This window comes from Nicotiana sylvestris, chromosome 2 (assembly GCF_000393655.2).
Source record: "Nicotiana sylvestris chromosome 2, ASM39365v2, whole genome shotgun sequence".
NCBI lineage: Eukaryota > Viridiplantae > Streptophyta > Magnoliopsida > Solanales > Solanaceae > Nicotiana > Nicotiana sylvestris.
This window is the reverse complement of record NC_091058.1, coordinates 1,676,054-1,694,503: the sequence shown is the minus strand read 5'-3', so window position 1 is coordinate 1,694,503 and position 18,450 is coordinate 1,676,054. Positions and strand designations below refer to the sequence as shown.

The window sequence follows — 18,450 nt, the reverse complement described above, 5'->3', positions numbered from 1 at the left end:
TTACTCTATAAAGTTATGATATTTGGACTTAATTAATCATAAGTTATTAGGAAAAAGTTAATTCTAATATTCATGACTTTCTATTAAAATAACACCAATAAGCATTTTAATTAAATTAAATTTGCAAGCTACCATATAGGCAACACATTTAATTATATATGATGAAATGAAAAGGGGCGAGAAGAAAGAATAATTGGGTCGTCATTTCTTTCTATCCTTTTCGTTCTAATTAAGAATATGATATGCTAGAAACCCTATTACAACTAGGGCATCAAGTCAGATTTCATAGAAAGAATTAGCACATGTTTGTTTCTATATATTACTCAAGAAATAGGGGTGTTTGGTTGCCGATTCACAATTTGTTCCGTAACTAGACGCAGATTTATAGACATACATGGGAAAAAGAAGAAGAAAAGCCAGAGAATCCTAGAATCATGGTGTGTGTTATTTTTCAGGTGGTATGCGGTTAAGGATACTAGTAAAAGACTTAAAAAGAATATTGGGGTTGCAAGTGGCAGCTTGTTTTTGCTTTTACTCTCTTTTTTTTTTTTTTTGGAAAAAATAATAATCGAAAAAATATATAAATTTATATATATATATATAGACACACACACATTTTGTATGTTATATACAAAAATATACAAATTTTATATACTTTTTCGACTACTAAATATAAATAATTTTTAGCACGGGCTAAAATTAATAATACTCCCTTTTTTTTCCTGAATGGTTTGCTTTACTCAAACATGTACAACACACTGAGAAAAAAAGATCTTTATGCTGGTGATGGTCTTCAAATAAGATAATATTCCATGCCCTACCCTATATTGATTAGTTGCACATCATTCTAAAAGTGGCTTTTCTTGTGATTCCTGATCACTTTTCCCCTCTTTGCTCTATCTGTAAGCCAATATTTAAATTTCATGGGTTGTGAATATTAAAAATATGATTTTAAATATTAATAATTGAATTTTAAATATAATATTTATATATATTTAATAATTTTTTTAATACAAATAAAATATTTGAATAAAAAATATTGTATTAGACAGAATCCATGTCTTGGCTTCTGCCTCCACCCTTCAAAAATTCCATATCACATAATTTTGAAAGCAATTGTTTTTGTTACCTGTCATCCACTCTTGTGCTTCCTTTAATTTCTTGCCTTCATCAGTTCGTTGATTATAAAGTGGGCGCTAGGAGACTACTAAAGTCTCTTTTTTCTTTTGTTTGCAAGCAGCAAATGACTATGACTTTTCAACCGTTTTGTTTGTATGCCAACTTGTAGTGTAGCCCTAATTACTACTTATTAAGCTTTTAAATTAAAAATACAAAGTACGATTTTAGTTTCTACATAATTACTCTTCGTTTGTCTCTCAAGTGTCAAACAACATTGAAAGTTAAATATGCAACGTCGAATTATTGAGATATCAATTGCAAATAAAGTACAATGGCAAAAATCTCTCTCTCTCGAGGAAAAATCTCCTAAGAATAGATATTTTGCTTATCTTGCATAGAGTTCGTTGAAGGGGAGCCTTGACAGGTAAAGTTGTTGCCATGTGACCAGAAGGTTACAGGTTCAAACCGTGGAAATATCCTCTTGCAGAAATGCAAGGTAAGGTTGTGTACATTAGACCCTTGTGGTCCGGCCCTTCTCCGAACCCCGTGCATAACGGGAGCTTAGTGCACCGGGCTGTTTTTCGCATAGAGTTCATTAATTAGTTTTCTTGCAGTGGCTAACTCGCTATTTAGTTTTTCCAATTAATGGCCCATTACCAAGGAAAATCTGACGAAGCTTAGGAATGGAATAATATTGTGGGATTAAAAGTGCAATATTTGATAGGACCACTATATATACTTCAAACTTTGGTGAGAGATTTACTACTAAATGAATAATTGGTGTGCTAGCAGATTCTTATTTTATTTTATTTTAATTTTTGGCGTCTAGATTTCTCTCCGTTGTTGGAATTTCAAGTTCTACGAAAAAGTCCCCTTTGTACTAGTTTCCACAATCTGCATTATCAAATACGAGAATTCAACAGTGATAATACTGTTATTTGCACTTGTTACAAAGTATCACGTAACGATTCTTTAATCTAAATTATCAAATATATCAGTAATAAAATGCGGGTTTCTAGAAGATTTAGATGATCTGTTTTTCTTTTTCCCCTATGTTAAAATAAATAACTATTAACTAGGAACAAAATATACTCCTAATTTTGTAGCTTAAAATGCAGGTAACATCACACCTGTTGGGTCTTAATGGGCGTTTGGACATAAGAATTGTAAAGTTTCCAAAAAAAAAAAATTAAGTGAAAATAGTATTTGAAAATTAGAGTTGTGTTTGGATATGAATACCATTTTGGGTTGTATTTTAAGTTTTGTGAGTGATCTGAGTGAAAATTTTGAAAAATTATTTTTTGGAGTTTTTAGTTTTCGAAAAATTTCAAAATTCATCTTCAAGTAAAAATTAGAAATTTTATAACCAAACACTGATTTCGTACAAAAAATAAAAAAAAATTCAAAAAAAAAGTAAAAGAAATCTTATGTCCAAACGGGATCTTAATCAACAGATAATTTTTCAGATTGTTGTCTCTCCAGCATTACCTGACAGCAGAATCTACATGGACTTTCTATCAAAAAAGGGGATGCTGATTCTGCCTAATCAATTATTAAAGTGACGTAGGAATTTAGGAATGAGGGCCCCATCAAAAAAAATGAAAATGTCTTTCTTTTTTTTTTTTTTTTTTTGGCGAGAAAATGAGTATCCAGGTAAGATTTAAAAGTTATAATGCCTACGACTATCTCAAGTTAATATATAATAATACTTTAATTTTTATTTAAATTTTTATTAATCTATATCTATATTATATGAAAAGTACGATGGCCCTTAACAAAATGTCGTTCGCTTTTATTACCCTTTTAAAATAGAACTCATATTAAACAAAACCGTTTTTACCTAATTTCCTAATATTTAGGAGTTTGAAACTAAATAAAATTTGACTGCTAAGTTTTTCTTTATTTGGGTATAAAAAATCCTAATATTTAACTTATATAAATATATTTCTTATTTGAATTTAACTAAAATTACTATTAACTTATCGTTATGAGTATGTTTCTTCCTAAAAGTTAACTCTCTCACGTAATATAACATATACTTATTTGCTTTATAAATATGGTTATATGTTTCAAGACACAAGCTAACCTAATTAAAACTTAAAAATCTAAACATTCCAGCAACTTTATTATGTGTGTTGCATAAGCACATCATGTCAAGCAATATGAGACGTAAATAAGAATAATAAGTGGAAAATAGCAAGTGATATTAAACAAAGTGCATATCTGATTAAATGATTAAAATAAATATTTAGTATATATTAATTTGAATATTTGAGAGTATAAAATAACTCTTCAATTCTAGAATAACACTAACAAAATAATAAAAATATTTAGATACCTAATAACCTAAAAATTTATGGAGTAATTTATGTGAAGTCAATTATTATCATTAAATTTAAGCTTCGATACTCTTTAAAAAAATTAAATTATTCCTTCAATAAATAAATCTATGTTAAATGTAAATTTTATCTAATTTTTAAAACTTTAAATTCAACTAATTAAGTGTTGTTGTAATTTTAATAAAATATGATTTAATGATCTACATTTGCATTAATTCTTTTTGATAGATGGGTAAAATATATCTATTTATCAATATATGTGTATATACATTCTATTATAAAAGTACGAAATTCTAATACGAAGTGTTGATAGATTTTCTTACCCTTCGTAAATGCTTTTCATGTCGGACAAATCAAAATTACAATTAATAATTAATTATGGCATACCTAAAATTAAGGATTTTGATGACTTTTACGTGACGGATCATTTTCCTTCATTAAGTTAGTTAAATAAAATCAACAATCATCAGTTTCATAGTTTTACAGTTTTTTCATTAACTTTTATTATATAACTCAAATATGAATTTTAAAATAGTGTTATGTGATTTTTTAGAAATCTCATATTCCTTGAGTCGAGGTTCACGCGTCAACGCGCGTATTCTAAGACTAGTATTTAGTATATTTTTAATGCATATAGTGAGCAAAAGCTTCGGGATTCATGTATCGAATTCATGCTAGCTATGTCTCTGCATGGACACGATATTAAAATAAGAAAAGAAAAGAGAGAAAAGACAATTTATTAAAAAGAATTATATAGCCATAATTGCAATTACGTCCTATATCAGTTAAATGTAGCGTTCTAATTCAAAGATTTCTGTTTCCCTTACTATTCCTAGACTCGCTATGTAATAAAAAAGGTTTAAAGAATTTTGTGCAAGTGGGTTTAATCTTAGAAGTATATAAGTTAAGTCGTAAAATAGTAGTTGTCAAGTGGGTTCAAATAAAATATTTATACAAAATTTACACATATTTAATCATAAATATATATAATATTATTTTTTGATAAAACGGTAATTGAACCCCTTCGCTTGTCACCACGTGCGTCGGCCACTGACACCTAATAAGACCAATAAATTACTATCTAGGTACTACAAATACTTGCTACTCGCTACTACTAGTGACATGGAGTAATAATATTCCCGGATGTTGAATAAATCTTGAGTAGTAAAAATTCTCCGAGATTTTATTATTCTTTCTATCCAAATGAAATTGTGCTGGTTGGACCATGAGAATCTAAATTATCTAATTTTCAGAGTGAATTCGAATATTATTCGAATTAAAATACACGTTAAGAAATTAAGTAAAATATATTAACGCAATTTTTCTTATAATTATAATTATTTAATAACTTTTTATGTAATAAGATCCCTGGAAATAATTTTTTACTTACAAATTGTAGTAACGTCAAAAAAAATTGTAACATAGGGAGTACATAACATTTCTCTTTGTGTCGCTAGTTCAGAAAATCTTCCGGGAGACGATGACACCGTTGTGAATGTCTAATTGACTTGACCGTTGTGTATTTGTCTTCAGATAAAAACACTATGATGATATGAACTACCGAAACAAGAATTCTTTAATTTATGGCCAAAAATTACTTCTCTTCCGATAGGCCCATGACCCTTAAATGCTGAAAGCGTTACAATTTAATTTGGTTAAAATAGCACGGTCTAACCAGTTTTCGGATGGTCATTCAAAAATAGTCAGCGTTTGTCAAGTCAATGAAAAATAACCCCTATTTTGCTGCAATAGAGACTGGTTCAGCATAATATACTGGAGTTCGGTGCACCTGTGTATGAACTTCCCGCATATTATACTGGACCGATATACTTTGCTGGCTCCAATATAATATACTGGAGACTGGAGCACCGGTGCTCCAAACTCCAGTATATTATGCTGAACCGATATATTATACTGGAACTCCTGTATATTAGACTGGAGTATTTTTCCGGATTTTGAATAGTGTTTTCGTTCAGATTTATCTTTACATGAAAAGTGGCTAAATTTCGATTATTTTTAAAACTGTAGCTATTTTTGAATGACCACTTGTAAATCTGGCTATTTTTGAATTTCTCCCTTTAATCTGGCCCTTATTGTTTAAATTCTTTCATTTGGTGTTAATACTAAATACATGTAAGTGTTATTTGTTATAACCAGGGTCATATCATTCGTCAGCGTTTTTGTCAAAATTGTATGAAATCGCATTTCTACTTTTAGCCCACAGCGCAACATCTAGTTAGCCCAACTAATGCTCAATTCCAGTCCCAAGTTCTAAAGAGAGTTGATGACCACTACTACTGGATTAGCCCAAAATCTACAGGTTTAACATCTCACCAATGGCATCTCATAGGCCCAAAACAGTTAGAAGAATTAATCCAAATAGTCGTTTATCCAATCGTTTAAATTAAAAATAGCTGCTAGATATATAATATATGCATAATTTATGTATTATATATGCTTAATTACGTATAGTCAAATTAAGCAATATAATATATGTATTATATGCTAGATATATAATATATGCATAATTTATTTATCTGACTAGAAAAAATAAACAATGAATGGCGGTGGATTTGGGGGTGAAATTAAAAAAATAGTCAGATTTATAAGTGGTAATTGTAAAATAGCACAATTTCAAAAGTAATCGAAATTTAGCCACTTTTCATATAAAGATAAATATGAACAAAAATACTGTTCAAAATTAAGAAAATATTTCAGCATAATATACTGGAGTTCGAATTTTTTACATGTGAACTTCCGACATAATATGTTGGAATTTCATAAATATGTTGGAATCCCAACATAATATGCTGGAAGTTCATATACATGTGCTTCAATCTTCAGTATATTATGCTAAATTTTTTCGTATTGCAGCAAAAAAGTGATTATTTAATGACTGTTATTTTTTAATTACCAGTTAAAAACTGGTTAGCCCATGCTTATTTTAACGTGGATTTGTGTACTTGCAAAAGCCCATTATTTAATAGCCCATTAAATTCTGCGGAGCTGAGAAAATTTTCTTTGTGACGCAAGAACCCTGCTCCAGTACCAAAACCCTTGCATACAAATCGGATCATCATCATAATCACCTGTTCATCTGCAATTGATTAACCGTAACGCTCAAGCAATTTCTGTGCTCTTGATATTGAGATATCAATCAGAAGTCCAGCTCCGAAATGGCGTTAACGAACTTTATACTGACGGTGGTGGGAGTGGGCGCCGTGGTTTTACTGGTGAGGAGCGACATCAAACAGTCTGCCTCCATCTTCAAGCGTAACGTCCGTCAAATTCGCCATTGGCTCGAGGAAGAGTCCGCTTCCGCCGCTAAGTATGTCTACTTTTAAGTATTTTGAGGAAAATTTTTGGAACTAATTTTGCAATTTGCGGTATTGCAAAACACAACAATATTCCATTGTTGTCAAAAGCTAGTCTAAGCTGTGCTTAAACCCTGAAGCTAGGTGCAAACAGCCTGAGCACTTCGCCTCGCTTAGGCGACGCTTTTGTATTGCAACTTTAGTTTCTTCATATCCTCTTTCTGCACGCAAATGGCTTTGGAATAGCTGTCTTATCATATGCAAGTAACTCTATTTATTTGGTAATAAAAGTGTATGCGTCTCGTACAGTTTTTTGCAACTTTCAAATATTCAAATTTACTGAGCTAGTCTCCCATAAAAAGTAGTCCGAGTTGTTCCTATCGAAGCTTGTGACGAGACCTCTCATGAAAATTAGTGGAAATGTTGTTTTCGTAAGAAACCATTACCTATTTGTAAGTTTTATAAATCTGAGCTCAAGCTCCAAGCTTGGCTGCCAGAGAAGAGAAGAAGTTCTGAGAGAGTAGCGTACAAAGGAAGCTAGGAAGTCATTTCTGTGTATTGTACTAGGAAGAAGGTGCCACCGAAACTTAAGGGTAAGTTCTACAAAGTGGTAGTTAGACCAACGATGTTGTATAGGGCTGGGTGTTGGCCAGCCAAGATTGCTCATGTCCAGAAGATGAAGGTAGCAGAGATGAGGATGTTGAGATAGATTCGCGATAAGGTGGGTGTGACCCCTATTGAGGACAAGATGCAGGAAACGCGGCTTAGGTGGTTTGGTCATGTAAGGAGGAGTAGCACAGACGCCCCGATGAGTAGGTGTGAGAGGTTGATAGGGCCTACGGAGAGGTAGAGGTAGGTCAAAGAAGAGGTGGAGAGAGGTGATTAGGCAAGACATGTCGCAGCTTCAACTGACCGAGGACATGACCCTTGATAAGAAGGTATGGAGGTCGATTATTAGGGTAGTAGAGTAGGTAGTGTAAAGTTATGTTGCTCGAACTCCGAAAATATCGCCGGGTGCGTGTCGGATTCCCCAAAAGCAGTGTATTTTTGGAGAATCCGACACGGGTGCGGCAGTATTTTGGAGAGTTCGCACAACATAGGTGTAAAGTATTCATAACAGTAGTGTTGGCACGCAGTCTCGCTTTTTGTTGGTAGTAGGTTTTTATGACTAACCGTTGTTTTCTTTCATTGTTGATCACCTTACTGTCTTGTTGTTTATTCTGCTTTTATATGGCATTTTGGTACTATCCCTTCTTGCCTATATTTTCATTAATGTGGTACTTATGCTATCCCGAGTCAATGGTCTATTGGAAACCGCCTCTCTATCCTCACAAGGTAGGGGTAAGGTCTGCGTGCATACTACCCTCTCCAGACCCCACGGTTTGGGATAATACTGGGTATGTTGTTGTTGTAACTAGAGTTAACTGACTTCAATACTATTCATTCATGGAACTTGAACAAATGTTTCATCACTCATGAGCTTTGTCTTGAAGCGGCAGCACTAAACAATAGTAACTACTCACTTAATTTTAGAAATATTTTCAATTCCTTTGTCCATATAATTGCATCTGTATTTATTGTTATGACTCTTAATTTTTATATCATATAATTTGCGCCTTTCTTCACAAAACCCGTTCTTCATTTGCGCTTAAAGTCCAACCAACTTTTAACACTTTCTTTTTTGCCTTTCATAATACTGCCATATCTGTATACTGTAGGAATCACTTCAAGTAATTTGAGTGGATTTCTGAGTGCAAAGTGCTTTAGGTAGTCATTAGTGAAGTATGCACATAAGTTGATTTATTTTCCTATTTCCTAGCTCCTGTGGGACAAAATCTATTGTTTTCTGTTTATTTCCGTAGAGAGATGTTTATTTCAATACTATTAAAATGTTTTCTTTTTGGGTAAATTTCTTAGATTTTTGAGATATCAGTGTTAAATGGTTTTTGTTTTCTCAGAGTAGCATTTAACTTTGTTCAAGTTTGCAATTGTCTCACATAAATATTCATGTTCTGGCGGTTATGTAGAACAGGCGCTAAACACACATGTTCACTTATTGATGTCATGTTTGTGTTTTAGCTTAAACTTGTATGACACCACTTGGACATGAGTCTGATGCCATCAATTTGTGTCCCGATTTGTTATCAGTTCTTACTTCTTTCAAATCAAGCTTTATATTCCTCTGTTTTGGACATCAAAATTTGTATCATTACTCGTATCTTTAATTTATCAATATAAGTTGAATACGTAGATGTTTCCACATTGGTTGAGGGATGAGTTGTTCCTTCAACTTGGTATTAGAGCCCAACCCATTCCTATCTTTAGTTTACCCATTGTTGGACTCCCATGGTACATTATCCATGCAGCAAATGTCCAATCCTAGATGGGGGAATGGGGATTATTAAGTGTCCCATATTAGGAGGGTATAAGCAATTTTCTTAGCAGTAGAATTGACTTATTTTATGCATAGTTAGAAAATTAAACTGCATTCCCTGTGAGAACTAAAACATAACCATTCATTGGAAAAGCAGAATTTGCCCTCTAGCCTGGGCAAGCACATTGCGAATCATCAATGTTTTGTGAGGTTATGATATATCCTTAGACTTTATGGTATGTTTCCTCGATACCTTTTCAATAATTGTATATGTTATGACTCATGAAATTGATTATATATTATTTATATTTCTATGATATATTTCAATAGCATGTTATAAGTTATATCCAGAATCTCTTCTTCTTATCTCCGTGTTTTAAATCTTATATTTTGACATTGTATTAACTTGTTTCCCTTTGTAAATTGCATCTTTTCCTTTTGCTTGTTCAGTTTATGAGTTGCACTCCTTCTGTCTGTGTGTGTCAGATGAACATGACATACCATTGTTTTTTCTGTAGGGAAATGGAGAAGGCAAAGCCAAAGGAGATACCTAAGAAGGACATTTCTAAGGAGGACAAGCATTAGGTTTGACTCAAGTTGAAATTCTTATCAGAAACTGTACAATTCCCTTTAATGTTTCAATTTTTTGGTCCGTAAAGTATTTTCTATATCATTTTCTAGCCCCTCAACTAGTGCCACTCTATGGTTGTTAAGGTTAACACTATAATGATTGGCGTTTGTATCCTGGTACAAATACTATTTTTCTTCTGATATATACTGAGATGTACAGATTAAGCAACAATGTGAAGATATTTGAACTGGTCGGCAGTAACTGGTTGTTGGACGCGATGCACAGTTGATTTTGATACGTAAGGATGAGCTATTTCACATTTCATGTTACTTCACAGAATGGAGTTTTCAAATTACTTTTGTCCTGAGCAGGGGCGGATTTAGGGGGGCGCAACCCCTTCGTCGAAAAAATACACTGTATATATAAGGCAAAATCTGTTTTTTACCTCTATATATTAAGTTTTGAACCCCCTTAACACAATCCAAAAGTGTAGTTTAGTGGTCAAGGGGGTTCAAAATCTACATAAGGTCATGAGTTCAATTCCCACTAGATACAAAATTTTTTTTTGAACCCCCTTCGTAGAGATCCTGCCTCCGCCACAAAAGAACTCTGTTTTGCAATTAGCATCTATTTTCTTGTGTCATGCTTGGTTGGGAAAATGAAAATTTTGAGCTTCAATGAGCCGGAGATGTGAACTGAATTTCTTGCTACTGCTCGTATTTCATCAGAAAATATTAAAAATCATTTTTGTTAGAACTATCATACTCGTAAATAACTTCTAAGTTAATGTCGTGTAAAAGACGAGAACACTGTCCTAAACACAGAGGGTGGCATGATATATGCTTACGTCAAAAAAATTAATTTCTGAAGCGAATGAAGAAATTGGTAACCCACATAGGAATATAGAACGAACTATCATCCTCTGCATAGTGACAACTTCTGTTTCCTTTATTATTCATTGAAAAATTATTATCCAACTTTCCAATTTAAGAAACAAAACCAGTAACGCATTCATACAGCATGTAACATATATGTTTTTATATTCGTAAGAAGAAGTAACTCGACATCCATAATTGTTATAAACACATAAATAAAAGGAATTTTTACCTCTTATAGCAAAGTTTAACACTTTATTTATTTTAAATAAATACCATTTGAAAAAATTATATTCTATAGATACCTTTTAATGTTTATAGCAAAATATCTAATTTTGGTTACCTCCCAAGCCACTAAATACGCTATTCAGTTACACTATTTTCTTTTTTCTCTCTACTTTGATACATGCCATTCTCTTCCCCCATTCCCTGAAAATACGATGCTCAATCTCAAAATTCCTCTCACCCGCATCACCTACCATTAGCCACGATGATTTTGCCTGGTATACCACGAAGATTTTTCTGACTTTTCTCCTTTAATTTTGTGCAACCCAAAATTTGGTCAATCCTTATGTGCTTCACGGGTCTTTCATTTGGAGAGGACTATATGTTGATGAAGGAGTTTTAGGTAGACAACAACAATATAGTTCTCCTGCAATACAAACACGTGTGATGGACGTTGTATAAGTTACATACCACTTGCAAAAAGACATGTAGTGTTCAGGGTTTTTGCTCGACGGCAGATTCGCCAGAAATTAGGGTTTGTTCTTGAACAAAGACGATGGAGTTTGGGGCTGAGCAACTTGATTTTCTATTAATATATTTTAATGTATTTTCAACGTATCATGCTGTATTTTTATGTATTTCATTGTATTCATTGTCTTTTTTGTCATTGTAATTCATTGTATCTCGTTGTATTCCATGTATTTCATTGTATTCACTGTTTTTTTTCATTGTATTTCAATGTATCCCACTGTATTCTATGTATTTCATTGTATTCACTGTCTCGCTATATGCCATGAATGTATTCATATATTTTTTCTAATTAATATAATTTATGTATTCAGATGTATTATATAATTTCTCTGAAGATTGCTATGTTTTTGGGGTATTTTTCGGTTGAGAATCTTTTTTATAACCGAAAATACAAAATTTGTGTGTTATAATTGAGTTTGTTAAGTTATATTAGGAGTCTATTATGTTAATTGATTTACTTTCCATTTAAAAACAGGGTAACCCCCTGTTTCACGCCGTGAATACAGTCGAATACAATAATTTGTCCAGCTGTAATTCCATGTTTCACGCCATGAATACAGTCGAATACAACAACTGATTAGCTGTACTTCCCTGATTCACGCCTATTTTTGCTACTGTATTCATGAATACAGTAGCTTAAATACATCTAATAACAACAGAAAACGTATCTACAATCCGTAATATAGCAAATGGTATCTATAGATAATTAATTACCACTAAAAGATAGTGCTTTATGAAAATTTCTCTAAATAAAATAGCATATATGAGTCCAACCATACCCTAATTAAATGAAAATATTAATAGAATGGAACTAAAAGAGACGCCATGCATCAAAGGCAACGATGAAATATCATTGGTTTTTGTAGAAAGTCCTCAAAGGTGACCAGCCTCCTCCATTCTAATTAAGTATGCTGCTATTGCTAGAGAAAAATAATAAACCATTGCAAGTGGCAACTGGCAGCCATGAGAGGAAGGAGACAAAGATGAAGTACAAACTAAAATCCAAAGTCAAAAAGAGAATATCAAATAAAAAAGAATCTTTTCACAGCAACCATGCATTATTCGTGAAATAATGTGTAGTAACGACTAGGAAAATTATATCTCCAGAACTCATATGTTTTAATCAATAGTAAATAGTACTATACATTTGTTTGATGCCCTTACAACTCTAATGATCTTCAAGCAGCATTTATCTCTTGTTTTTGGCTGCCTCGTCAGATTATATATGACCCCTTTAATTTATTTGGAAGCATTAAAATAGGAATAATTAATGGGGAGGAATAATATGCATCTGATGGAGGATTTGTTCAAAATTGTCTGTGGGCTTGTCAATAGGATGAGTGTGCATGCCTTCATAAGTGGTGACCACAACTCCTTCATCTTTGGAAAGGCGTTGTACTTGCTTCTTCACATTGCATCCTTGATGTGTACATTTGTAGTAGCTTCTGCAAATTAACAAGAATCACCATACTATATACTATATTATATCAGCACCTTAAGAAACTAACTTAAATAGGTTCTGAATTGTCCTCTAGTAAAATTACCAACATGGCTATGTAAAGATTCAATTGGTGGACACCGTTGTTATTCAAAAGAGAAAAAGAAAATCTTTTTTATTGATCAGGCCGGTGTTAATATAATTACACACAAAAATGAGTGCAAGGTACTAATTAATTACTCCTCAAGATTCTTGGATTAACTACCCAGACCCTACGGTATGAAATAATATTGGGTATGTTGTTGTTAATTCTTGGATTAGCTAGATTGCAGTCGTCTGGATTCACGAGGGGATCGCAAGTTCCTTGTGCTAATTATTAAGACCAGCAAGATCTTAAATATTTATAAATACCAAATTTTCCCTTCTAAGTATAATTAACAATCAAAAACTGACTAGCTCACCAAAACAATGATGAAAGAAATTACAAGAAAAACTATTGTTCCCTCATCTCTTCCGTTTAGTTCCTTTGTTCGAAATTAAAACATGTACACAGGCTATGACTTGTATCTCATATAATCTTTCTAACTTAATTAAAAAGGTGACTATAAAGCATCTCATATAAGATCGCGTGATAACAACAACAACAAACCCAGTGTAATCCCATAAGTGAGGTCTAAGAAAGGCTGTGGGTATGCAGAAATACGAGAGTGGAGAAGCCATGAAAAAAAAGAAGCATAATCACAACAGTGTTGAAAAGAAATACATGCTCAAAGAGTGCTTTCCAGAAGATGGAGAAGGAGAGAATGCACTTACAGCCTCTCTCTCATATTCACCTGCAAGGCATGACATAGATAGTTGACAACAATAAAAAATATTAAAAAAAGGACTTGTGTTAGATTGACACTACAAATCTAATCCAAATAAAATAAATACAAAAAAGTATAGATGAGACGGTAGTGGAGAAGCCATGAATAAAAAACAGTAACAACACCAAGATAATAAAAAAACCGAAGGTATACCGCGATAACAAGGGCACTAAATCACAGTTTAAATTTTTCATTCATAACAAAAAAACTAAAGATAAGATAAATTGAGTATATGATGAGACATAACAACTACTCCATTTTAAGAAGGATAAGGTAGTGTTGAGACGAAAAAAATTACCTTGGGTAGTTGTTGTTCTTGACAGCTTTTTGTCCATATTTTCTCCAGCGATATCCATCATCAAGAATATCAACTTGGCTTCTTGTTTGGAAAGCAAATCTAGGCTTCTTAATTTTCTTATCCCCCTTTTTCTTAAGGGATGATATAATATTGGTAGTATGAATTTCTGATGAAACCACTCCCATAAGGCTGTTTTTGATGTTGGTTATGTTTTGCTCTCTTGCTGTAGAATTAGAAATCTCGGTCTTTAATCCCGAGGTCCATCCATTCATAGAGTTATAACCAATATTTATCGAATTTGAAAAGGAGTCAGAAGAAATGGTTCGAACACAGCTTGTTGAACCAAGAAAGGGCATCGACTGATTCTCCATTTATTGGTAGGATAAAAGAGCACCTTAATTTAAACTAGTTGGCTTAACTATATATGGTATGGAAAAAATATATGAAAATTTGGTGTTGTTATAGAAAGATACATATATGATCAAAATGGTTAAAGTTGTAAAAATAAAATGGTATATATAGTGATTTTGAAGGGCAGGTACGGTATTGTCTACATAATAACGTGGAAAATTAAGGTTACCGGCGGCTAGCTTGGTCAAGTCATCATTAACTTTGAGAAAAGGAAAATGAAAATTTGAGTGCGTAGAAAATTTGCACTTATAGCCAGTAGAATACGTGAAATACTTTGTCTTTGTCTCCATGGTATAGACTAAGGGAATATATGGACAAAACTTGAAAATAAATCAACTCCACGACATGTACAATTTATACTGGATTTGCAACAACAACAACAACCACCCAGTATAATCCCACTTAGTGGGGTCTGGGGAGGGTAGTGTGTACGCAGACCTTACCCCTACCCTGGGGTAGAGAGGTTGTTTCCAAATAGACCCCGACATCCTTCCCTCCAAGAACTTCCCACCTTGCTCTTGGGGAGACTCGAACTCACAACCTCTTGGTTGGAAGTGGATTTGCATATATTCAAAATTTTATTTAGACAAAGACGGGCTCATCCAGTCCATCATCTCTAACAAGTTGTTGAAAAATCAAATGATAATAAAGGAAAGAGAAATAAGGAAAATAATTGCATATATACAAGGGGAAAAAAAAAACTAAAATATGTCAATTAATTAGAAAACGAGTAAACCATTTTAGGTGCATGTAATATACGAGGTTTACAATAAAATAGAGGGTCAAGAAGAAAAAGAGAAAAGAGGTCTTTTTGAACTTTCTAAGAAAGTATAGACGACGCGGCTAGAGTCCATTTACGAACGTGCATACATAATCCATCACACCCGGATCCAGTGGCGAAGCCATAAATTTTCTGAACGATGTTCAAACTTGAAATAAGTAAAAAAAATTCCGACAAAAGGTATTCAATATATGTTATGTATCTCTAAAATCTAATATTTTACCTATCAAGGGCGGCCGAAGGACAAGGCTACTAAAGTCATTGCTTTAGGCTCCCAAAACTAAAAGGCCCCAAAAATATTACTAGGAGTTTATTATATTATTATGCTTAACATATACTAAATTTTATATAATAATTATTAATAAGAGATTTCAAGTTTTAACAATTTATTTTTTTAGTTGAGGTTATAAAGATGAGTTGGAAAATAATAATAAATTTTTTCTCTTAGTAGTTAGCGTATTTTGTCTTCCTCTTCAGTTTTAATTTTTCCTCCTCTAAGTTTATTCATTTCTTTTCATATTTTTGACTATTTTATTTTCTGACTTCAACTCACGGTCTCTGACTTAGCTACTTTATTTAGTCATAGTTTGATGGATCAATAGAAAGCACATTTTTGTGTCTCATTATTATATGAATTTTACGAAATAAATTTAAGAGGCCTTTTGATAGAGCTTCGCTTTAGGCCATTAAATCCGTTGAACCGTCTCTGTTATCTATATACGCAATGTAATTTTCCAATAAATAGCGGTCAATTAGCAAAGTGTAACTTCGCCCATGATCACACCGCTATTGATTAATGAAGCCAGTTTATTTGAATGAGACTTATCCTACTGTCAGTCTTTTCCACGAATAACTATATGCAATGATATTCAAATGTTGCACTGTTCATATAGTTTGAATCTTGAGAAACAAATTAAAAAGTGTCTCATAAATAAATAAATAAAATATCTCATCTTAACTGTTTAAATTTTCAGTTAAGACTTTACACATACATGCATAACTCTACAACAATTTATTATGGATGAGTACGTATTCTTTATGTATATTCAACTTTCTGATGGTGCACATACATATGATTTTAGATTTGTCTATTAGAAAGTAGCTAGGATAAGAATTAAGAGTACTAGTCCAAGCAATAATTGTGACAATGTAAATAGTTCCTTATTTTACATAATGTCCTTCTGGAAGCATAAGTGAATGTTTAATCTAGAAAGCCAACAAAAAAAAACTATATATACCATTTGTTTTACTACGTACGACGGCATTAATTCCTCTTTGATCTTGACGAGAGCAGTCATGCATGACACCAGAAAATTTGACTACTGCTCTAATTTAGTTTCTATCATTGAAAAAAAAAAATTATGTACATGTAATTTGATCAGCGGTGGAGCCAAATTTTTTTCAAAGGGGGGGGGGGGTCGGATTATCAAAATATAAATAAGTAAAATCAGAGGCGGCTCAATGATATTTGTGGCCTAAAGCCAAAATTAAGAAGAAGCCTTAAATTTATTGTAATACACATATTTATTCTTTAATTGATTTCTTTTCTTATTGTTTTGTAATAATGGTTTATGAATCATTTTGTACGTATTTTAGCCCTTCACTCGGCTACATGCTAGTTCCCACTATCAAAGATATCTAGTAACTCTACTCACCAAAGCTTCAATTTTTTTTAAGAAACATATATCTGCAATAAAGATAATATTTTTGTAAGTTCCCATCATCTAATGATCTTAATTTTGTAAGTAGATGTCGAAATACTTTTTATATATTTGAAATACTTTAAGTGTCTTTGAAATTGAAAATATGACTTGACCTATTCTTTATAAGAAATAATCTATTTTAAAATATATTACAAGAAACTTTATTTTTATTTGTTTATTATCAATGTCGTCATCAAACTATTATTTTGTCATATTTCATGTTTATTATGAGATTCAAGTATTGCTTTTTCCGAAATAATCTCTATTACACTCCAAGAAAGAAAATTACATAACCCTTGTACTATTTTTATAATAATATTAATTGTTAATGAACAATTGGGGTCTTCACTTTGAAGGGGCCTAAAGCAATTGCTTTAATCGCCTTCCCTTGAGTCGGCACTGAATAAAATCAAGCCAAATGAATTCAAACATATAGTGTATATACATAATGTTGGTGTAATTTTTTGGCAAGGCATATCAAATTGCAGAAAAGTACTACTATCATTGTTTAATAGAGTAGTTGGACAAAGACAAGTACTACTATCAAAACATTTATATATATATATATATATATATATATATATATATATATATATATATATATAGGTGTAGAGAGCACGTGCTTTGGAATAAGGTTTTATGTAAGACTATTCATATTCATAATAGTCTGCTATGGGCAGCCTCCTATCTTTGGTTACAAATATTATATGCTACAAAATATTGATTCAAACTTGCCTAAAATTTCAAAATATTCAAAGCCCCAAATAATAACAAAGCGCCCCTCAGATGTCGTTGCCGTGACTCCTGAAAGAATCCTATATTTTCTTTTCTTTGTTTATGGACGTATAGTCGTCAAAGATAGGCTAATCGATGTTTCGTATGAATTAATGTTAGGATTTTCCAAATATATTATCACATCATATGATATTCATATCACCAGTCTAGAGGCGGAGCCAGGATTCAAACATTGTGAGTTCGGAGTGGTGGTGATCCTTTTAAGTTACTGGATTCTAAATTAATAATTTACACATACTTAAAGGATTTCTTAAGATAAATACAGAGTGAAGGATTTCTTAAGAGGAGTAATAATGTGCCTCTAACTTATTCATGCAATGAATGAAGGTACTAGTAACCATTTTTTTTGGGACTCCCAAGAAAACCCGCAGCTGCTACAGTCTTTGCCACAGCCTCTGCTTTTCGGGTGATCATTCTATGCGCACTGATAAATCCTCCACTGTGTAATAGCCTGCAAACTACACAGAGAATGTAAACCGCACTACGCAAGTTTTGTGCGACAAGATTAGACCCATAAGGCATTGAGGGGAATCGAACTCCAGTCGCCATTATAGACAACACCCTCCAAACCAACTGGACCCTCCCTTCGGGACACTAGTAGCCATCTTTTTTCTTCATGCTCTTTAAATTCTAGACAGGAAATAAAGTCCTCGAAACGTGACTACCTAAATGTCAAATCATAATTGAAATTAAAACAGAATTATATATGTTTCCCTCTTTCAGTGGAATTATATGGCTGTAATAACCCAATATTAAGAGTGAACTTTTAAGTTTTTTTCTTAATTAAAGTTTACTAAATTTAACGGACTC

The 18,450-nt window shown here is 32.5% G+C and overlaps 1 long non-coding RNA gene and 1 other non-coding gene across 2 annotated transcripts; one reads left to right on the top strand and one right to left on the bottom strand.

Moving 5' to 3' along the window:
• The first annotated feature begins 6,453 nt into the window (after positions 1 to 6,453).
• LOC104235923 (uncharacterized) lies at positions 6,454 to 9,978 on the top strand. Its single transcript, XR_011405197.1, has 2 exons — positions 6,454 to 6,786; positions 9,665 to 9,978. It is a non-coding gene; the product is annotated as an uncharacterized protein (transcript).
• Positions 9,979 to 12,698: 2,720 nt separating this feature from the next.
• On the bottom strand, positions 12,699 to 14,038 carry LOC104235924 (uncharacterized). Its single transcript, XR_011405198.1, has 3 exons — positions 13,951 to 14,038; positions 13,600 to 13,619; positions 12,699 to 12,793 (listed from the first exon to the last, which is right to left on the bottom strand). It is a non-coding gene; the product is annotated as an uncharacterized lncRNA (long non-coding RNA).
• Positions 14,039 to 18,450: the final 4,412 nt, after the last annotated feature.